Raw genomic sequence first — 18,794 nt, forward strand, 5'->3', positions numbered from 1 at the left:
TCATTGCTAAGTTGACTATGGAACTATGATAATTTACAGCAGCTGAGGATGTGCCCACTAGTGTTTTCATTGTCAATGACCAGGTGGACACATGTTACTTCCACCAGCCTCATCCTGGATGCCCCCAAGAAATAGAGAGCAAGTGACTCATCAGTTTTATTAAGTGATCTGTTGTGCCTCCTGTGTGATTGACTGTCGGGGTGGTTCTGACGTATGAGGTTGGAACTGCTGGTGCATTTTCATGGCTATTTTAGGTGGCAGATTTATTTTAAAAAGTGTAAATGGGATATTAAGTGAAAGAAAAGAAAATAGGTTTGTGACATAAACAGCCAAATAATTTAAAGTTACAAGTGTGATATTCTGTCCTACTTCTGCTTCTTCATTTTGCTGCAATGGCTTAAATTAAACTTTGCCCATCTGCCTTGACTTCAAGTTGCCTATTTTTTGCTAGTTTTTGTGGGATGATGCTAAGACTATGTCTGTGTTTAAAAAACATAGCCTGCAAGGAATGTTTTCAAATGTATGATCTTCAGAAGCCTGATCCAGCTCCCACTGAAGTCAACATGAATATTTTCATTGACCTAAGTGGGAGCTGGATCAGGCTTTAGCTGGGCGTCAAGAACATATTTTTATAGGTGCCTTTAAGTGGCTATTCTATATGCTGCAGATTTATCATATCAAATTTGGGGAGAAGCACTGGAGGGGGAACAGCCATGATAAAAAGTGTCACAAGTCATAGGAATTATGGGGGAAATGCTGAAAGTCATAGCTGAGTTTTCCAATGACTTAACATCCCTTTGAAGAAACAAGTCTCCTTTTAAACAAAAAAAAGTTTTCAACACACTATTTTGACTTCTTGTGTACTCCCATTCTCTCCTTGATATAGACCTAACAGTAGATACAGGAATCTTTCTCTCTTTTTTTCACCCCACAAACATAATGATGTTTTAGGGGTTGTTTTTGGTCTTTCAATTGATCCCCCTTTGCTCTCTTGGGTCTTTAATACTTGGGACTTTCAGTACAAGTTCACCAGTTGGATCTTTTGTGTCCTGCCATATGGATGCTGCTTCCCTGCTCTCTACTCCCCTCTTATGAAGTCTGATGGCAGTTCTTGTTAGTGTCTCAGTTAAATTAACACAACTATCAATTGCACAATTACTTATCTATTCACTAAAATCCCTAAATGGCACAAATCTTGGCCCCAATCCTGCAAACACATACACATGTGCTTAACTTTATGCACGTGTGTAGGTCCGTTGACTGCAATGAAACATCAATGTTCTATCCACTACAGAGGATTTGATTCACCTTGCAGAGTTATAAAAATCCGAGGCAGAGGCCATCCCACATATAAAATGAAATCTGAATGCTTAAAAATATGCAGGAGTTTCCCAATGAATGTCTACTGTGAGTTTTCTTGCACCTTTCCCTGAAAACTAGTACTGGCAGTGGCCGAGCATTAGACTAGATGGACTGTTGGTCTGACCCACAATGGCAGTTCCTATATTCTTTTCCCCATTTGCTACAGTTTCATCTGCTTTGGTGCACAGTAGCTACCCTGAGATTTGGTACTTTTGTATACCTAAAATTAATTTGCCACATTTTGTTTTTGATTTTAGGTTAAATTCATTTGTGTGTATATGTTACAAACTTAAGCTAAACCTGTGGAAATAATTTATTGTAGAAATTGTTTTAGATATTTGTCTTAAACTATAGATTGCCATCAGCCATTTTCACACTGAGTAAAACAGACCAATATAATCAAGAGTCTATTATATCTTGCAAAATGATAGTAATAACCTAGCTCTTTATTTCTTATTACCCGAAGCCTTAGTGATTCTAAGAAACATTAAGATCCTGAATTGTGGGGACAGGTGCAATTAAGTAAAGTGCTACTTATTTTTAAAAGCCCAAATATCCATTCTTTTGATAAATGATTGTTGTTAATGTGGCTTGATCTGGTAATGCATGAAAGCGGGACTAGTAACAAAGTGCTTTTATAAAAACTTGTATTAAACTAAAAGACTATTGGCTTCACATTTCTTACTGATAGTTCTACTACACCTCTACCTCTATATAACGCTGTCCTCGGGAGCCAAAAAATCTTACCACTTTATAGGTGAAACCGCGTTATATTGAACTTGCTTTGATCCACCGGCGTGCGCAGCCCTGCCTCCCACCGCCCGGAGCACTGCTTTACCGTGTTATATCTGAATTCATGTTATATCGGGTCGTGTTATATCAAGGTAGCGATGTATATATGATTTCTGTGGTGACTTTTTTCATTCGCTCCATGAAACAGTTTGGATTTCCATAAGATTGAGGAAAAAGCAATGCCAAGATTGCCCCAATCCATGAAGCTATTGTGTAAAAGTGACAACCTTGTAATACCATGGGCGCTTTTAAATGAGTGGCTCCTAGGTCAGAAGAACTTCTGGATGCTTAGCTGGAGAATATCAATCCATTTTTTTCCCCAAAAGCGAGTATGGAGGAAAGTCCTGCAAAAATTCATAAGCAATTAGAAAGACTTACCTTAGCCCAGGGGTGAGGTATGTATATCATAAAATCAACACGGCACAGAAGGTATGTCACACTTCAGCAGAACTGACATCATTTTGGTTCCCCCAGCCCTCCTAAATGTCTTGAATTTCAAATGACACTAAGGCTGAATCTAACTGTCACCTTCTGAAAACTAGGTGTGATGCAAACCAAGTTCCCTAAATAAATGTCACCTTTGTCTGGCTTGTCCTCATCTGTCCGTCCATGAATGCAAGTCGATGCCCCACCATTCTATTTTGTTGCAAGCACATTCTTTCCATTTCTGGCCAAAAAGTTTTGTCATGGGATCAGCCTAGCACGTTTTCAGTCTGCCCAGTGATCGCTTGTGGTCTCTGGGGATCCAGTCACTGATGCGGGTTGTCCACCTATAGTCTTGCCTGCGGACTACATGACCCACCCATCACCGCTTTGCCCTAACCCTAAATAAATGTAGTCTGAAGAAACAGGGTCTGAGCTTGCAAACCCTTAGTCACATGAATAGTTTTTATTCACATTATTAATACCATTAACTTCACAATAAGTGAGTAAAAGTCTATGGGATTAGCCCCTAAATTTGTAACCTTATTCTTGACCTACAGATAGAAAAAGCTCATTCCTACAGTGGAAGCAGTGTCATGAAGGAGAGTCAGCTGCCAGGCCACCTAGTTAAAGAACCTTTTTCAATGACAGCTGGTGGTCAGATTGCTCACAAGTGTCCTTTGACAGAATGATGGAAAGTAATGTTCATCAGGCCTCAGTTCCTCTTTCTCTGCTTGCCAGAGGGGTTGTGGAGCCACCGTCTCTCTATTTTCTGTATCAGAAAATGGACAAAATAATTTGTAAATATTAACAGACTCATTTTTATAGTTTCTAAAAATGCTTGTTTAGTGTTTGTAATTTTTCAACTATTTAAAAGAATTTTTGGTGATTTTTTTTTCTGGTTATCTTGGCTTAGAGTCATGACTCCTGATGGCCAATATACCTTATACCTTCTTCCATAATGATAATGGGCCTCTCCCAAATTTCTGACCAGTACTGTACAATTTTTCATTCCAAATGGTTTATATCACTGCCTGTGGTTTTTTTCCAAAGTCTTATAGGCATACCAGGGAGGTGAGGTTAGCTTCTCTGGATATTAAATGAGCTGTTGCATATAACTAAGCCATTTAGAAAGTCAAAGACAGTACTTGTGATCTTTGAAGAAAAATTTTGAGGCCAGGCCATTTCTGCCATAGACTATCTAAGCAAATAAGTCTATGCATTCAGTTAGCCTTATTTTGATAGCTGGAAAGATACTGACACAAATTATTGAACAATCAGATTGTAAGTACCTAGAGGATAACAGGGAAATAAGTAATAGCCAACATGGATTTGTCAAAAATCATGCCAAACCAACCTGATTTCCTTCTCTGACAGAATCACTAGATGAAATTACTATAAAGCTGGTGCACAACTGGTTGAAAAACAATACTAAAAGAGTAGTTATGAAGGGTTTGCTGCCAAACTGGGAAGACTGGAAGACTTATCTAGTGGAATCCTGCAGGGGTCTGTCCTGAGTCTCGTACATCATTAATGACTTGGATAATGGAGTGCACAATATGCTTATAAAATTTGAGGATGACACCAAGCTGGGAGGAGTTAATAGCACTTTGGAAGTATTAGAACTCATAATGACCTTAATAAATTGGTATGAAGTCAACAAGATGAAATTCAATGAAGATAAATACAACGTATTTCACTTAGGAAATAAAAATCAAACACAAATAGAAAATGGGGAAGAGCTGGGTAGGCAGTAGTACTGCAGAAAAGGATCTGGTTATAGTGGATCACAAATGAGTCAACAGTATGCCCTGGTCTACACGGGGGGAGGCGGGGGTTGATCTAAGATATGCAACTTCAGCTACGAGAATAGCATAGCTGAAGTCGACATATCTTAGATCGAGTTAAAATTACTTACTTCACGTCCTCGCGGCACTGGATCGACGGCTGCAGCTCCCCCATCGACTTTGCTTCTGCCTCGCGCACTGCTGGAGTTCAGCAGTCGATGGGAGAGCGATCAGGGATCGATTTATCGTGTCTACACTACACGCGATAAATTGATCCCCAATAGATCCATCGTACCTTATGATGCAGTTGCAAAAGGGGCTAATATCATTTTGGGAATGTATTAACAGAAGTGTCGTATGTAAGACACAGGAAGTAATTGTCCTGCTCTGCTTGGCACTGGTGTGTTCTCAGATGGAGTATTTTGTCCAGTTTTGGGCAGTACACTTTAAGAAAGATGTGGACAAGTTAGAAAGATGTGGACAAGTTGGAGAGAGTCCAGAGAAAACAAAAATGATAAAAGGTTTAGAAAAACCTTACCTGTGGATAATTAGCTTAATCTACAACAAGGGAGATTTAGGTTAATATTAGGGGAAAGTTTCCAACTATAAGAATGTTTTAGGTACTGGAATAGGCTTCCAAGGAAGGTTGTGGAATCTGTCATTGGAGGTTTTCAAGAAAAGATTAGACGAACACCTGTCAGGGATGGTGTAGTTTACACAATCCAGTCTCAGTACAGAGGGCTGGACTAAATGACCTCTTGAGATCCCTTTCATATATACATTTCTATGATTCTGTGTTATAAATGCCTCAGGGCTCACTCAGTTAGGAAGATGACAGCTTCAATGGCATATATCAGCAGTGTGCCCTTTTGTGGAGTTTGGATGATGCCTTCACAAATCACTATTCTCTCAATACAACGTCAAGAACAGATGCTGGTTTGAGTTCAGCAATGGAGGATCATTCATTGCTGCTCAGCCTAACTCCTGAAGGAGGTGAGTGCTTTCCTGTAATGGGGGTCTGTGGAGGCAATGCCATAAAGGATGAAGAGGGGTGGCTTACCTACAGTCACTCTTATGCACGGAATATATTCCTCTTCATAGTCTCCTTGGCTCACCCACCTCCCTCTACTTCAGAACCCAACTGCAAATAGGGGTTTTGGAAGTAAAAAGGAAATGAGGTCTGGTCAGAATGGGAGGGGAAGTTATATATTCAGTTCCTTGAGTGCCTTCTGAGACATGCACCTACTTGCCCTACCTACCGAACTATTGCTCAAAATTGTCTTGTGGCTAGCAGAGCAGGGTGAAGAAAATAATTCCTAGAAATTCCAAGAACTCATTGTCGTTTCATTGTTTTTCTTACTGAACAAACATTCTGATTCTTTTCTGCAGAGAGTTTTTAATCCCCCCACCACCATTTTTTTTTAAGTGGAAATTTTCAAAAACTAAATTGTTTGATTTTGAAATTTTTAAAACAGATCACTTTTGGAAAAATCCCATATGTGTTTACACAGAAACCACTCGCACTGCAAAAACCAAAACACTCCTAAAGACTAAAAGCAAACGAACAAAAACAAATTTTTGAAAACAACCAACAGGATACATTTTTTCCCTTAACGTTTCCTTTAAATATTTTCAAAACATTGACTATTTTGAAAAAAAAAAACAATCAAAATGTTTTCACACAAAATGAGTTTCAAGAATAGCCAAATTTTGGACAATTTTTTTTAACTAAAAATATTAATCATCTATAGTAGGTGGCACATGATTCCCTCACTGTGATTTGACGGAGAGAGAACAAGAGTGACTGTTAGGAACTCCTTTTCCAACAGCCTTCAAGTGTAGCAATTTTTAAGTACTATAGACTTCAGATTGAAATTAGCAAACTAGACACAAAAATCTCAATATGCTATAGCTATTCTATTCCCTAATTCCTAATCAGAAGACTTGAAAGGCACAATCATATTCAGGCACACTACTACAGACAGGTCAAAAGAGAGAAGTTTTGTCAGTATCACTTAAAGCCCTTTTGCTCCACATCAAAATGTACCTCCTGTCTGCCTACAACCGCTAAAAATTGAAGTCCGGAATGTCTGAGAGGACAGGAGGAAGGGTGAGATTGGGGGAAAGGAAGATAGTGTTTATAAGTTTTGTTTTTGTCAGAGTGGGGAGCAGACTCCTGCTTTTCATTATAGCCAAGAAAAAAAAAACGTTTGAATGAAAAAGGAAATAGGGATTTTCGTTAATATACTAACACACCGACGCATTTGCTTCTACAACACACTGCAGAGTATGAGAGCACTTAAATGTCAACCTCAAGTGAACTGAGCCCAGATTCCTAATGTTTACTAAATAGAAATTTTGTAGTTTAATTTTTGAAATATAAAACAATGTCATGAAAATATCTACTAGCCAATGTCAGAAAAATCTCCAACTGGACGGACTACAGAAATTAAAATGTGGGCATGATTATTATATTAAGAAAAATATGAGGGAAGTAATTCTATAGGAAATGCTTATACTTAGCACTGCATATAGTGTTCTACATCTTCAAAGTGCTATACAAATAATTCCTTAATAAGTGACAGAGTTCACCTAAAAGAATAATCGTGCTACCACATTATACCTGTGGTACTGGCCTCTTGGAATTTTCCTTAACAATTCTCATAGGCCAATTTTATAAAAATTCTACAACTATAGATGTAAACTTGACAAAGGCTCAAGCTTATGTCATCACCAGGTTATCTTTGCATAATGAGTATTTAATGCCAAATGCACAGAGATAAATATTGCATGCTTAATCATGAGTCGTCTCACTGGGCCAAATTTATCCCTGATTTACACCCTGTACACACAGGGGATAGTGGTCAAAAATGTGTGTGCAGATTTTTGCATACACAACTTTGCACACACACAAAAGGAAGCTGAGGTTTGAAAGTTTGATCATTTGTTATTTCTGTGCTGGCTCTTCTCTTTTTATCAGTCTTTTACCATTGTCCCCTTTTTCTTCTCCATTTCTGCAGCTCCATGCACATGGCGAGTTTCCTGACATGAATATAAAGTTCTGGGTCAGAAAATACCAGCATGTCACGATTTATACTTGAGCTGTATTCCTGATGGCCTAAGTACAGCAAATGGACAGAGCTCTACAGCATAAATACCACCACCGTGACTGACAGTAACTGACACCCCTGTTGATAGCTTTAGCCAAAGAACCAAGGATTAGGTGGATTTAGAGACTGAGGCCCAGTTCTTTGATCTCACCCAGCTGAGTTTGCCATAGGACATAAGGGAGGGACAACTGAGGCTTTAAGCACCTTTGCATTCCCCCAATCCTAGAGCCAGCTGGCACAATTTATAGAAACTTCAGGGCTGCTGTAAATTGCACCCAGCTGCCCACAACCCTCAGAGGTTAACGTAGGAACATAGGAAATGCCTGACTGTATCAGAACCAAAGTCCATCTAGTCCAGTATCCTGTCTCCAACAACGGCCAGCACAGGATGCTTTAGATCAGCATTTCTCAAATGCGGCCACCGTGGCCGCATGAGACCACCAAGGGCTTTTCTTGCAGCCACAGCCTCCTTGGCTGGGCGTGGGGGGGGGAGGGAAGCAGTGGCACCTCCCCCTGGGGCCATCAGCAGGGGTTGGACCCTGCCCCTCTCTGCAGAGACAAACACTGGAGGAGCAGGCAGCCATTGAGGTCCTGGAAGCGGTGGGGTCAGACTTCAGCCCTGGGGTGGCAGGCAGCAGGATCAGGCTGCAGGGCTTTGGACTCTGGCCCCTGGGCTCACCTCCCTCCCATCGCTCCAGGTCCCCACTGCCTCCCTACCCCCCTTTCCATCAAGGGCTTAATTTGTCCCTGGTCTTGCCAGGGCTGAGTAAATCTGATGTGAAAAATGATATTTGTATGTTTGTGTGACGTTATTGACATAAACTGGGACCATATAGATCATTGTTGCAACCAAGGTCCTGTAGTGGCACCCAAATCTTGTATAAAGGGGGTCAAATGGGGTGTCTAGGACAAGGTTATGGTTTACTGGTTATGATTATGCTGTCTATATGTGTGTATCAGTTTTGTAGTCGAAGTTAGGAATATTGGCTCTATACTGTCTGTATGGCAAACTTATGCTATGCTTCTGGGTGACATCCCAGACAAGCTGAGATTAGCTCTGCCTAGCCTGCTTGATGGCCCATTAAGGACCATCAGCTATACAATGGACCCATTGAGAGAAGGCAGATACGCCTTGTACCTCAGCAAAGTATGCAGGGACTGGCCCATGTGACTCCAGACTCCATGTTGCTGTAATTTTCCACAGTAAGAACAAAGAGGTGTTCTTACACCTGGAAAAGACTATATAAGGCTGATGCCTGATCTCCATCTGGTCTTCAATCCTGCTTCTTACCTCTGGAGGAACTTTGCTACAAGCTGAAGCTTTGAACAAAGGACTGAGGACCCATCCCAGCGGGGGATGTATTCCAGAGACTTGATTTGAACCTGCAGTTTATTCCATCGCTGCTGCAAGCCTGAACCAAGAACTTTGCCATTACTGTATGTAATTGATTCCATTTAACCAATTCTAACTCTCATCTCTATCTTTTTCCTTTTATGAATAAACCTTTAGATTTTAGATTCTAAAGGATTGGCAACAGCGTGATTTGTGGGTAAGATCTGATTTGTATATTGACCTGGGTCTGGGGCTTGGTCCTTTGGGATCAGGAGAACCTTTTTCTTTTACTGGGGTATTGGTTTTCATAACCATTTGTCCCCATAACGAGTGGTACTGGTGGTAATACTGGGAAACTGGAGTATCTAAGGAGATTGCTTGTGAGACTTGCAGTTAGCCAGTGGGGTGAGACTGAAGTCCTCTTAGTCTGGCTGGTTTGGTTTGCCTTAGAGGTGGAAAAAACCCCAGCCTTGGGCTGTAACTGCCCTATTTGAGCAATTTGTCCTGAGTTGGCACTCTCAGTTGGGTTCCGCCAGAACCGCATTGTCACAGTTTGTTAATATCACTTTTCACAGCAGACTTAGTAGCTAGCTGGGAGGCTGTGAAAAGTGATTTTACATACAAGTATCACTTTTCACAGCAGCAGGCTTACTAGCCAGCACGTTTTTAAAAAAAAAAACAAAAAAACAACCAAAAAATCAAAAGAAACAACAAAAAGACAAGAATGCGCAAAGCACCTTATTTGTGTTTCTATTCTGTTTAGGTCCAGTAAAGAATAGAGACACTTGTACATTATTTTTATTATTGAGTCTGAAAAAAACCCCTATATAAATAAATTACAACTACTTGGACATATGTATGTCCATATTTATTTGTTTTTCCTACAGTTACGTATTTTAGGAAAAACTGTCAGCAGCCACCAGCAGGAGGTGGTGGCTGCACTTAGATGTAGGTGTAAGAACCCCACAGAAGGGAGATGTGGAATAATCTGTTCCCTGCCTGTCACCTCCACATTAGGTCTCATCCTGATCTCTAATAGTTGGAGATTGCTTAAGCTCTAAAGCATGAGGGTTTAACCTCCCTTCCACTTCTTTTTATCATTAATTAGGATAACTCTGTATATTTTTGCTGTCTATATAAATATCCAATCCCCTTTTTAACCTCATTAAGCTCTGGGCCTCACTGGGTATGTATACACTGCAATGTAAACCCGGCCTCAGACTCAGGCTTGAGCCCAAATTCCCTTCCATCTACACACAAATCTGTCAGACTCGGGTTTGGACCTAGGACTCTAAGGGAGTTGAGAGTCCAAGCCTGAGTCAAGCTGGGACCCAGGGTTCAAGCCCTATTGCTTTGCAGTATAGAGACAGCCCGACCGCCCACCCCACTTAGGTCCCAGGAGTCCTCCAAAAAGAATCCAACAGTCCCATGAGCCAGCTTCCTTTGTTCTCTCTAGCCCACGAATCTCCAGTCGATTCCAGTGACAACAGAAGATTTAGTGCAGCAGCTCACTGAGTCAGCATTCAACCCTTCCATTGTCTTTTGACCACTAAACTGCAAACACACCGTCTGTGTTTACAATGGAGACTGAACAGAACAAGCCTTTTGCAAGCGTGCTGCTTCATGGTCATGGGAGCACAGCCAGGTTTTGGTAACTCTCTGGTGCGAGGCCAGCAAAACAATGGATTTTAGTAAGCACACCACGAATGACCACACATCCCAGCAAATAGCGAAGAAGCTGGCAGCATTGCAAATTTACCAGACTGGAGACCAGCGCAGGGAGCAGATTAAGCATCTCGAGAGTGAGTACAAGAAAACCATGGACCAGAACCGCACTTCAGGCAGCTCACCAACATCATGCCCATTTTATGGGAGTTTGATTGGGCGCTGGGCACTGCACTGAGTACGGAGCCAACCATGGTGCATGATGACCTGGTCAGCCAGAATGGCGCCCTGCTGGCCCCAGAATCCAGCAGCAGGGGCTGAGTGAGGCCAGCGAAGTGACTCTGTTTCTGAAACTGGCTCCCCGGGGAGCCTCTGCCATAGGAGCAGCAGCAGCACTTCCTGGGCCTTGCTCAGAGGAGCTGTTTGATGTCCCCCACCCCCCAGAAAAACAGCTTGCTGCAGAGCCTGCAGCACACACAGACAGGATAGAAGCCGCCCCTGAGCCTGGTACATTTCTGGCTCCATTTTAATATTTATTAATACAGCAATGGGAGGAATTTCCATTCTATGAAACAATGCAAAAGTTATTAGAAGCTCTGGCTATCAGCGTGTATCTACTAATAGCAGATTGTATCCAGCGGCTTGGCTTCCGCCACCATCACGTGGAGAAATGCAAACAATAGAAATGCCTTGAAAGTGAATTTTTACTGGAAAGATGCAGATTTTTGCTATGTTTCCTAAAAATAATCACCTTATACTGCCATACCTGTAAGTATGCTGCTCTGTAACCACTCAGCAGTGTAACGAGCCGCCTGGAAACAGTGAACTGGGGGAGGGGGAAGGGAGAAATGTGTTCCATTAACAAATCTAGTCCATTTCAGTTAAAGGTAGGCCATGCAGTCCATAGGTGACAAAATCATTTGCCCCAAATTTGACTGAGTTTTGAAAATGCATCCAGAAATATGGCGGGAGAGAAGGAGTGAGTGGAGGGTTGGCTGTGTAGCTCTGTGTGTTTGCATGCAATCTTAACCAGCTAAGCCATGTGGAAGCAAACACAGCATCCTGTTGATTGCCTTATGAATTCTGACCCCATCCTGGATGCTGATAGCTGCAAACTTTCCTGACTCAGGCAATCCGGATAGGTAGTCACATTTTGGGGAAGGGAGTATTTTCCAGGGTCACCTGTGTAGCTGATCTGCCCACTCCACTCGTAGATATGTTGTTCAGTCACTATACATTTTAATATGTTGGCTGCTTCCACTTCAGTTTTCCCCCCAGCAGCTTGGAATAACATCTCCCTTTGCCAGTCAGGCAACACAAGAACTGTTATGACCTCCACAATGTGGAAGGCCTGAAATGATAGAAAACCCCTTTGTTGCACAGCCATGGATGGCACTCTTCCCAAACCCAAGCAGTTCTGCAATTTTTAGAAAACAAAAAACAGCTCTGAATTTCTAACTTACCATTCATTGTCTCCGCACCTCTTTTGCTGTGGTTAACCCTGGCTGTGTCCAGGGAGCTTCTGTGGACTGAAGCATCCCTCACACAATATACTTAAGTTCAGTTTGGAAAAGTAACATTTTATGTCCTCGAAATTCCACAAGAATTTTTCACTGCTCCTGCAGTGAGTTATCTGAGACAATGACCCTCTGTCTTGTCCTGTTCCAGGCCCCTTGACCTATACTGGGTGCAGCACCTCCACAGCTCACCCACACTGCAGCACAAACCTGGGCCAACAAACCTTCACGTACTGTTCTGAGAGGAAGTGTGTCCATGATGAATTTAGAGTTGAAGTTCTGGAGAGGGCCAACAAGTAGGTCCAGTACCAAAGACAGAGGGACTGATAGCTGGAGGAAAGCGTGGGATGAGAGGCAAGAGGAAAGGCTCAGGCTGGCTACACAACTTGAGGACAGGATTGCAGTGCAGGAGCAGGCACTTGCTTGGGAGTTCCTGGAACAGGAATAGTGCCTAAGGGAGAAGGACAGAGCTCAGCGGAAAGAACTGTTTTGTGGTCATTAGTGATATCAGCTACTCAGACTAGTGGCATCACCCACACCATGGCCTGAGTCCCCTGCATGCTACCCTGTGCTGCAGTCCAGAAGCAGCTTGAAAGACTCCATGGCTGGGTGGCCCATGCAGTCAAGTCCCATGAATGCCTGGGCAGGACGACCTTCTTTCGTATAGTCCTTTATATTTACCCCTCTCTTGTGGATGCCTCCACCCCCAGCACCAAGTGCACAGCAAACACAGAATGAAGGGAAAGGACAGCAGGGGGCCAGGTGCCATGCCACAAGAGGGCGTTTCTGTATTGTACTTGCTTTCACTGTTTGCACTTGATCTTGCACGTTTTTTATATATTTTTTTTCTGTGTGGTTCTGTTGCTACTGGTGTTTTGGTGTGGTGAGGGCAGCTGGCGTGCCTTGCAATGGGTGAATGTTGTACTCTTCTAATATATGGTTATGAATAAAGCTTGTTATGTCATTATGAAAGTTCATTGCTATCACTGCATCACATCATACAATGTATATTTAAAATTAATAAAGGTAAACATGTGGTCAGGGACAATTAGGAATTAGTAAGCAAACACTGTTCCCATAGTTAGGTACAGCAATCCACACTTCAATCATATCCTTCTATGAATCTATACTGTGAATCACTCCCTCCTCCTCATTTTATAGGTAGTCATGTCATTCATAAGCACACTGCATGGCAATCAAGCTCTCACCTGTCCCCAAGCACTGATCCAAACCTACCCCTAAACAATGAGTCCCATCCCCACCCTCACACACACACCCTCACAAGCACATTCATAAAGGTGTTATTTCCCCTCTTCCGCTGGGCCATGAGTATCCCTGATTTCTGTTGCCCAGGTACATCCAGCTCCAGCTGTGGTAGCTGCACTTTCTGGCTGAGGGCACTGATTCAGTGGCCCCTTGCTGACATAGGTCCATTCAGGGGGAAATGGCTCACCTCTGGCTTCACAGAGATTGTGAAGAGCACAGCAAGCCCCAGTAATGCGGACAGCATTGATGACACTGGCATCCAAATGGGTCTGTAAACATCTCCAACAGTCTTTCAGTCTGCCAAAAGCACATTCAACACCCATTCTACAGCTACTGGGAGTGTAATTTTGCCAGGGCCTCTGAAATCAGGGTACGGTTTATAAGCCAACGCAAAAGGGGGTATGGGGGGTCCCCCAGAATAACAGTGAGGACAGTAACTCCATTTCTGACAATTTTGTTTGGTGGGGATGTCCATGAATGTAGACTCCTGACTGTTGAAAAACCATGACATCATGAACTGTCCCCATATAGACCACGTTGATATTCATAAATTGACCTCTGTGGTCCACAAAGGCCTGCATAAAAATGGAGTAGCACCCATTGCAGTTTACATACTTGTGCTCCTTGGGGAGGGCAAATTCTAGGCACATGAGTCCCATCAATGGCCCCAGCACAGTTAGGAAATCCCATTCTCTCACAGCCAGCAATTACTTCAGGTATATCTTGTATGCCCACCACCTTGGGGTAAACCACATGGCTGGTTGCCTCAGAAACCTCTGCCACCACTTTACCCCACGTCGACTTCCTAAAACCAAACTGGTTGGCAACAGACCTGTATCAGTTTGGGGTAATCAGCTTCCAGACAGTTACAGCAACCCGCTTCTGGACTGGCAAGGGTGGCCTCATGCAGTTTGAGTTGGTCATGTCTGGCGTGACACGCAGACCAGGTGCCACCTCATTCCAATGCCTCAGACCAATTCACTTGTGTATTAGTATAGATCAAAGTGTAGTTGGTGTTTAAACCTCATGAAAACTAATGGGACATTACTTAAATTGTTTTCACTTATCTGTATCCTGTTATAAAATAATAGCAAACATTTACATTGTGTATACCCCTATAACTAAAGAATCCATCAAAGGAGAAAGAAGCCTTCTAGAATGCAAATGAAATAATTGAACAGAAAAGAACTAATTTCAAAGCAAGTGGTCATTGTCTGTGTTGATCGGAGGTCAATGACTCCAAATGGATTTCTAATGCTCTGTAATCAAAGGAAAAGCCCATGTGGCTAGTGACCCTGTCAGCTGGTTTTCTGTGCAAAGCAGCTGTAAGTATGGATTCAGGGAACGATCTGTCATCACTGGACTGTTTGGACTCTTACAGAGAAGTGTACCAGATGCAAAGCGGCGATCCCCAGAGACACTCTGGGTACCCTGGAAATACTTTGGGAAACTGGCAGTTTATTACATCACTGCCACCATTTGGAATTATAAACTATGTGCATACATTTTACCTGCTTTAACCTCTCAGTAACGCTCACTTCCTTTTCTTAGCTAACAAACCTTTAGTGAGTTTACTATAGAATTGGGTACCACCATTGTGGTAGCAATTGAGCTGGGGTAAGTAACTGGCCTCATGGGACTGGGAGCAACCTGATGTAGTGTGATTTTTGGTTTAAGTGATCTCTTATCACAAAGTCCCATTGGTCTAGATATTAAGCTAGACTGGAGGTGTTTGAGTGGACTCTCTGTGACTCCATGGTGAGACTGCTATAGTGATCCAGGAGTTCATATTTGTCACTGGCTTGGTGAAAGCTAATTATAGACACACCACTAGCTTGCGGTAACTGCCCTGTTTTTTGACAGTCTTCCCTGAGAGACCTGGTAACACAGAGAGGAGGCCCCGGAAGCTGTGGGGCTGGGCCCTGAGGGGATAGGGAGGGGCTTCCTGGGAGCTGAGGGTGCCGGGGCCTGGAGACACAAGGAGGGCCCCCACAGGAGCTCTGGAGGGCTGGGACCTGGGGGCAGCCACCCCCCACCGACCTTGGGGGTTAGGACCTGGGAGCACTGGGAGGGGGCCCCTGGAGGCTGGCAGGGCTGGGTCCTGAGGGCACAGGGTGGGAGACCCAGGGAGATGGGGGGTTTGGGATCTGTAGGCACAGGGACTGGCCCCCAGGGAATGGGGGGAGGGGCTGGGATCTGAGGACACAGGGAGGGGCTCCCAGGAACCCAGGGGGGGTGGAGCTGGAAGCCAATGGTTCCCTCTAACTTTTTCTGTCCATGTGTGGAATTAATTTTGTTATGTGCACGAATATGGAGCTGATGTGTGGTGGGGGTGGGACCAAGGGGTTTCGAGTGTGGGAGGGGGCTCAGGGATGGGGCAGAGGATTGAGGTGTGTGTTTGGGGGTGAGGGCTCTGGCTGGGGGTTTGGGCTCTGGGCTGGGGCCCGGGGATGAGGGGTTCAGGGTGTGGGAGGGGTCTCAGGGCTGGGGCAGAGGGTTGGGGTCCAGGGGTGGGGGGGGTGAGGGCTCCAGCTGGCTCTGTGCTGGAGCCGGGGATGAGTGGTTTGGGATGCAGGCTGCCCCAGGGCCATGGTGGGAAGAGAGGACACCACCTAGCCATCTCTCACGGCAGCAGCACCTGGGCTCAAGGAGAGCATCGCTCCCCACCTCTTCCAGGACGCAGCAGGTCTGGGGCTGGAGCCACGGAGAGGTGCCTTCACGGCGCCCCGCCACAGCCCTGAGCACCTGTGCAGTCCTTGATAGGCTGCTGCACAGCTGCGTGGCTGTGCAGCTTAGAGGGAACTTAGGTGGGACCTGGGGGCAGAAGGAGAGGCCCCCTGAGAGCTGTGGGGGTTGGAGAGGATGCCCGGGAGCTGGGAGACTTGGACATGAGGGAAAAGGGGGAGGCCCCTTGGGAGGTGGAGGGACTGGGACTTGGGGCCACAGGGAGAGGCCACCAGGGAGTGGTGGAGGGGGGTGGGGCTGGGACCTGGGGAAAAGAGAAAGACCCCCCTGGGAGGTGGGGGGGCTGGCACCTGGGGGTACACATGGAGAGTGGCACCTGGGTAAAAGGGAGCGATGACCTGGGGGCACAGGGAGGGGGGTCCCCAAGAACTGGGGGGGCTGGGACCTAGTGGCAATGGAGAAGCCTCCTGGGAGCTGGGGAGGGGCTAGGACCTGGGGGGGGGGGGTACAGGGAGGCCTATTGGGAACTGGACAGGCCTGGAATGGGGCTGGGATGTGAGGACACAGGGAGGGGCCCTCCAGGAGATGGGGGTTGGGACAGAGGGCATAGGGAGGGACCCCCCATGGAGCTGGGGGCACAGAGAGGGGCTCCCCAGTAGCGGGGGGGCTGGGCCCTTGGGGCACAGGGAGGGGCTCCCAGGATCTGACGGGGGGGGGACCTGGGGGAAAGAGAGGCCCGCTCTCCAGGAGTTGGGGGAGGCTGGTACCTGAGGGCACAAGAAGACTCCCTCAAGGGAGGGCTGGGATCTGGGGGTACGGGGACAGGCACCCCGAGAGGTGGGTGGCTGGGACCTGGAGGCACAGGGCAAGGTCCCCCAGGAGCTCGGAGGCTGGGACCTAGAGACACAGGGAGAGACCCCAGGGAGTGGGGGGGGGTCTTGGACCTGGGGGCAAAGGGAGAGCCCCCAGTCCCCTAGGAGCTGGGTCAGCATGTAAGGGGGCTGGGATCTGGGGTCCCTCTGGGAGTGGAGGGCTGACACCTGCAGGCACACGGAGAGGCCCACTGGAGGCTGGGTGGGCATGGAGTGGGGCTGGGATGGGGAGACACAAGGAGGGGGGGTCCACTGGGAGCTGGGTAGTCATGGAGGCGGCGTCAAGAGCTGGGGGGCTGGGACCTAGGGGTACAAGGCAGTACCCCTCCCCCCCCAGGAAGCTGGGGGGAGCTGGGCCTTAGGGGCAGCTGTAGGGTTGGGACCTGAGGCACAGGGAGAGGCCCCCCAGGGAGCAGGCAGGCTGGGACCTAGGGACACAGGGCGGGATCCCCGGGAGAGGAAAGGCTGGACCTGGGCGGGGCCAGGGAGGAGTCCCCAGGGAGCAGAAATAGCTGGGGTCTGGGGGCACCCCAGGAGGTGGGGGAGGGTTGTGACCTACAGGCACAGGAAGGATTACCCTGGGAGCTGTGGGGTTGGAACCTGTGGGACAGAGAAGGGTCCACTGGGAGCTGGATGAGTATGGAGGGGTACTGGGCTCTGGGGGCAGGGGCCCCCAGGACCTGGCGGCTGGGACCTGAGTGCACAGGGAGGGGCCCGTTGGGAGCTGGGTGAGCATGGACGGGGGACTGGGACTGCGGGACTGGACATGGGGAGGCTGGAATCTGGGGGCACAGAGAGGGGGGGCCACTGGGAGCTGGGTCGGCATGGGGGGGTAGAATCTGGGGTACAAGGAGGTGCCCCCAAGGGATGGGGGTTGGGATCAGAGGGCACAGGGGGGCCCTGGGGAGACTGGGAGCTGGGGCACAGGGAAGGACCCCTTGGGAGTAGTGGGGCTGGAACCTGGGGCCATAGGCAGGGGCCCACTGGGAGCTGAATGAGTATGGCGGGGGACTGGGATTTGTGGGCAAAAGTAGGGGTTCCTGGGGGTGGTCTGTGACCTCGGGGCACAGGGAAGGGTCCACTGGGAGCTGGGTGAGTATGGAGGGTGACTGGGATCTGGGTGCACAGTGAGGGGCCCACAGGGAGCTGGTTGTGCATAGAGTGGGACTAAGACATAGAGGCACATGGTGGGGCCCCCAAGAACTGGGGTGGCTGGGACCTGGGGACACAAGGGTGGGACTCCCGGGAGCTGGGACCTGAGGGCACAGGAAAGGGCCCGCACAAGGGAGCTGGAGGCATAGGGCAGAGCCCAATGGGCGCTGGGTCAGCATGGAGCGGAGCTGGATCCTGGGGTACAAGGAGGGGCCTCCAGGACTTGGGGGCTGGGATCTGGGGGCATAGGAAAGGGCCAGCTAGGACCTGGAGGGGGGTCAGGGACCTGGGGGCACTGAGAGAGGCCCCCCTGGGGGCTGGTGGGGCTGGAAGCTGGGGTACACAAAGGGGCTGCGACCCTACCAGCCCCCTGGGAGCTGAGGCATGGGGTCAGGACCTTCCCCGACTTAGTGGTCTCTCTGCCCTGCAATTTTAACTCCCTTCCCCAGAAGAGGCTGTTCACTTCCAGCTCCCATTGGCCAGCTGAGATGCCACGCTGGCCTTCCATGGGGCGGCTCACTTTCATTCAGGCTGCCCTGGAAAGAGCAACAGCTGGGCTGGGACAGTCCCTGGGTGTGTGCGGGGCGGGGGGAGGCCGCCGGCTCACTGAGTGCAGAGGCAGGACTAGGAGGAGCCGGGCTGGGAAACCACGTGGGACGGTGATGGGGGCCTCCGCTCCAGAGCAGTGAAGCGGGAGTTCCTGCTGTGCTGGGCCACACCCCGCAGGCAGTGAAGGAGAGCCTGAGCCCCTTGCCTCTGCACCATGGTGCCTCTTGAGTACTGCACCGTGGGTGAGCACCCAGATCGCCCATCCCTAAGTAGCCACATTA

General features: G+C 47.1%; 1 long non-coding RNA gene across 1 annotated transcript in view; it reads left to right on the plus strand.

Annotated features, from left to right (window-relative positions):
* Nucleotides 1-8,230, plus strand: part of LOC117878514 — a 27,405-nt gene extending 19,175 nt beyond the window's left edge. The window contains exon 3 of the long non-coding RNA XR_004645994.1: nucleotides 7,385-8,230. This is a non-coding gene — a long non-coding RNA (uncharacterized LOC117878514). The remainder of the gene's footprint in view (nucleotides 1-7,384) is intronic.
* The last annotated feature ends 10,564 nt before the right edge of the window (nucleotides 8,231-18,794 follow it).

This window comes from Trachemys scripta, chromosome 5 (assembly GCF_013100865.1).
Source record: "Trachemys scripta elegans isolate TJP31775 chromosome 5, CAS_Tse_1.0, whole genome shotgun sequence".
Classification (NCBI taxonomy): Eukaryota; Metazoa; Chordata; order Testudines; family Emydidae; genus Trachemys; species Trachemys scripta.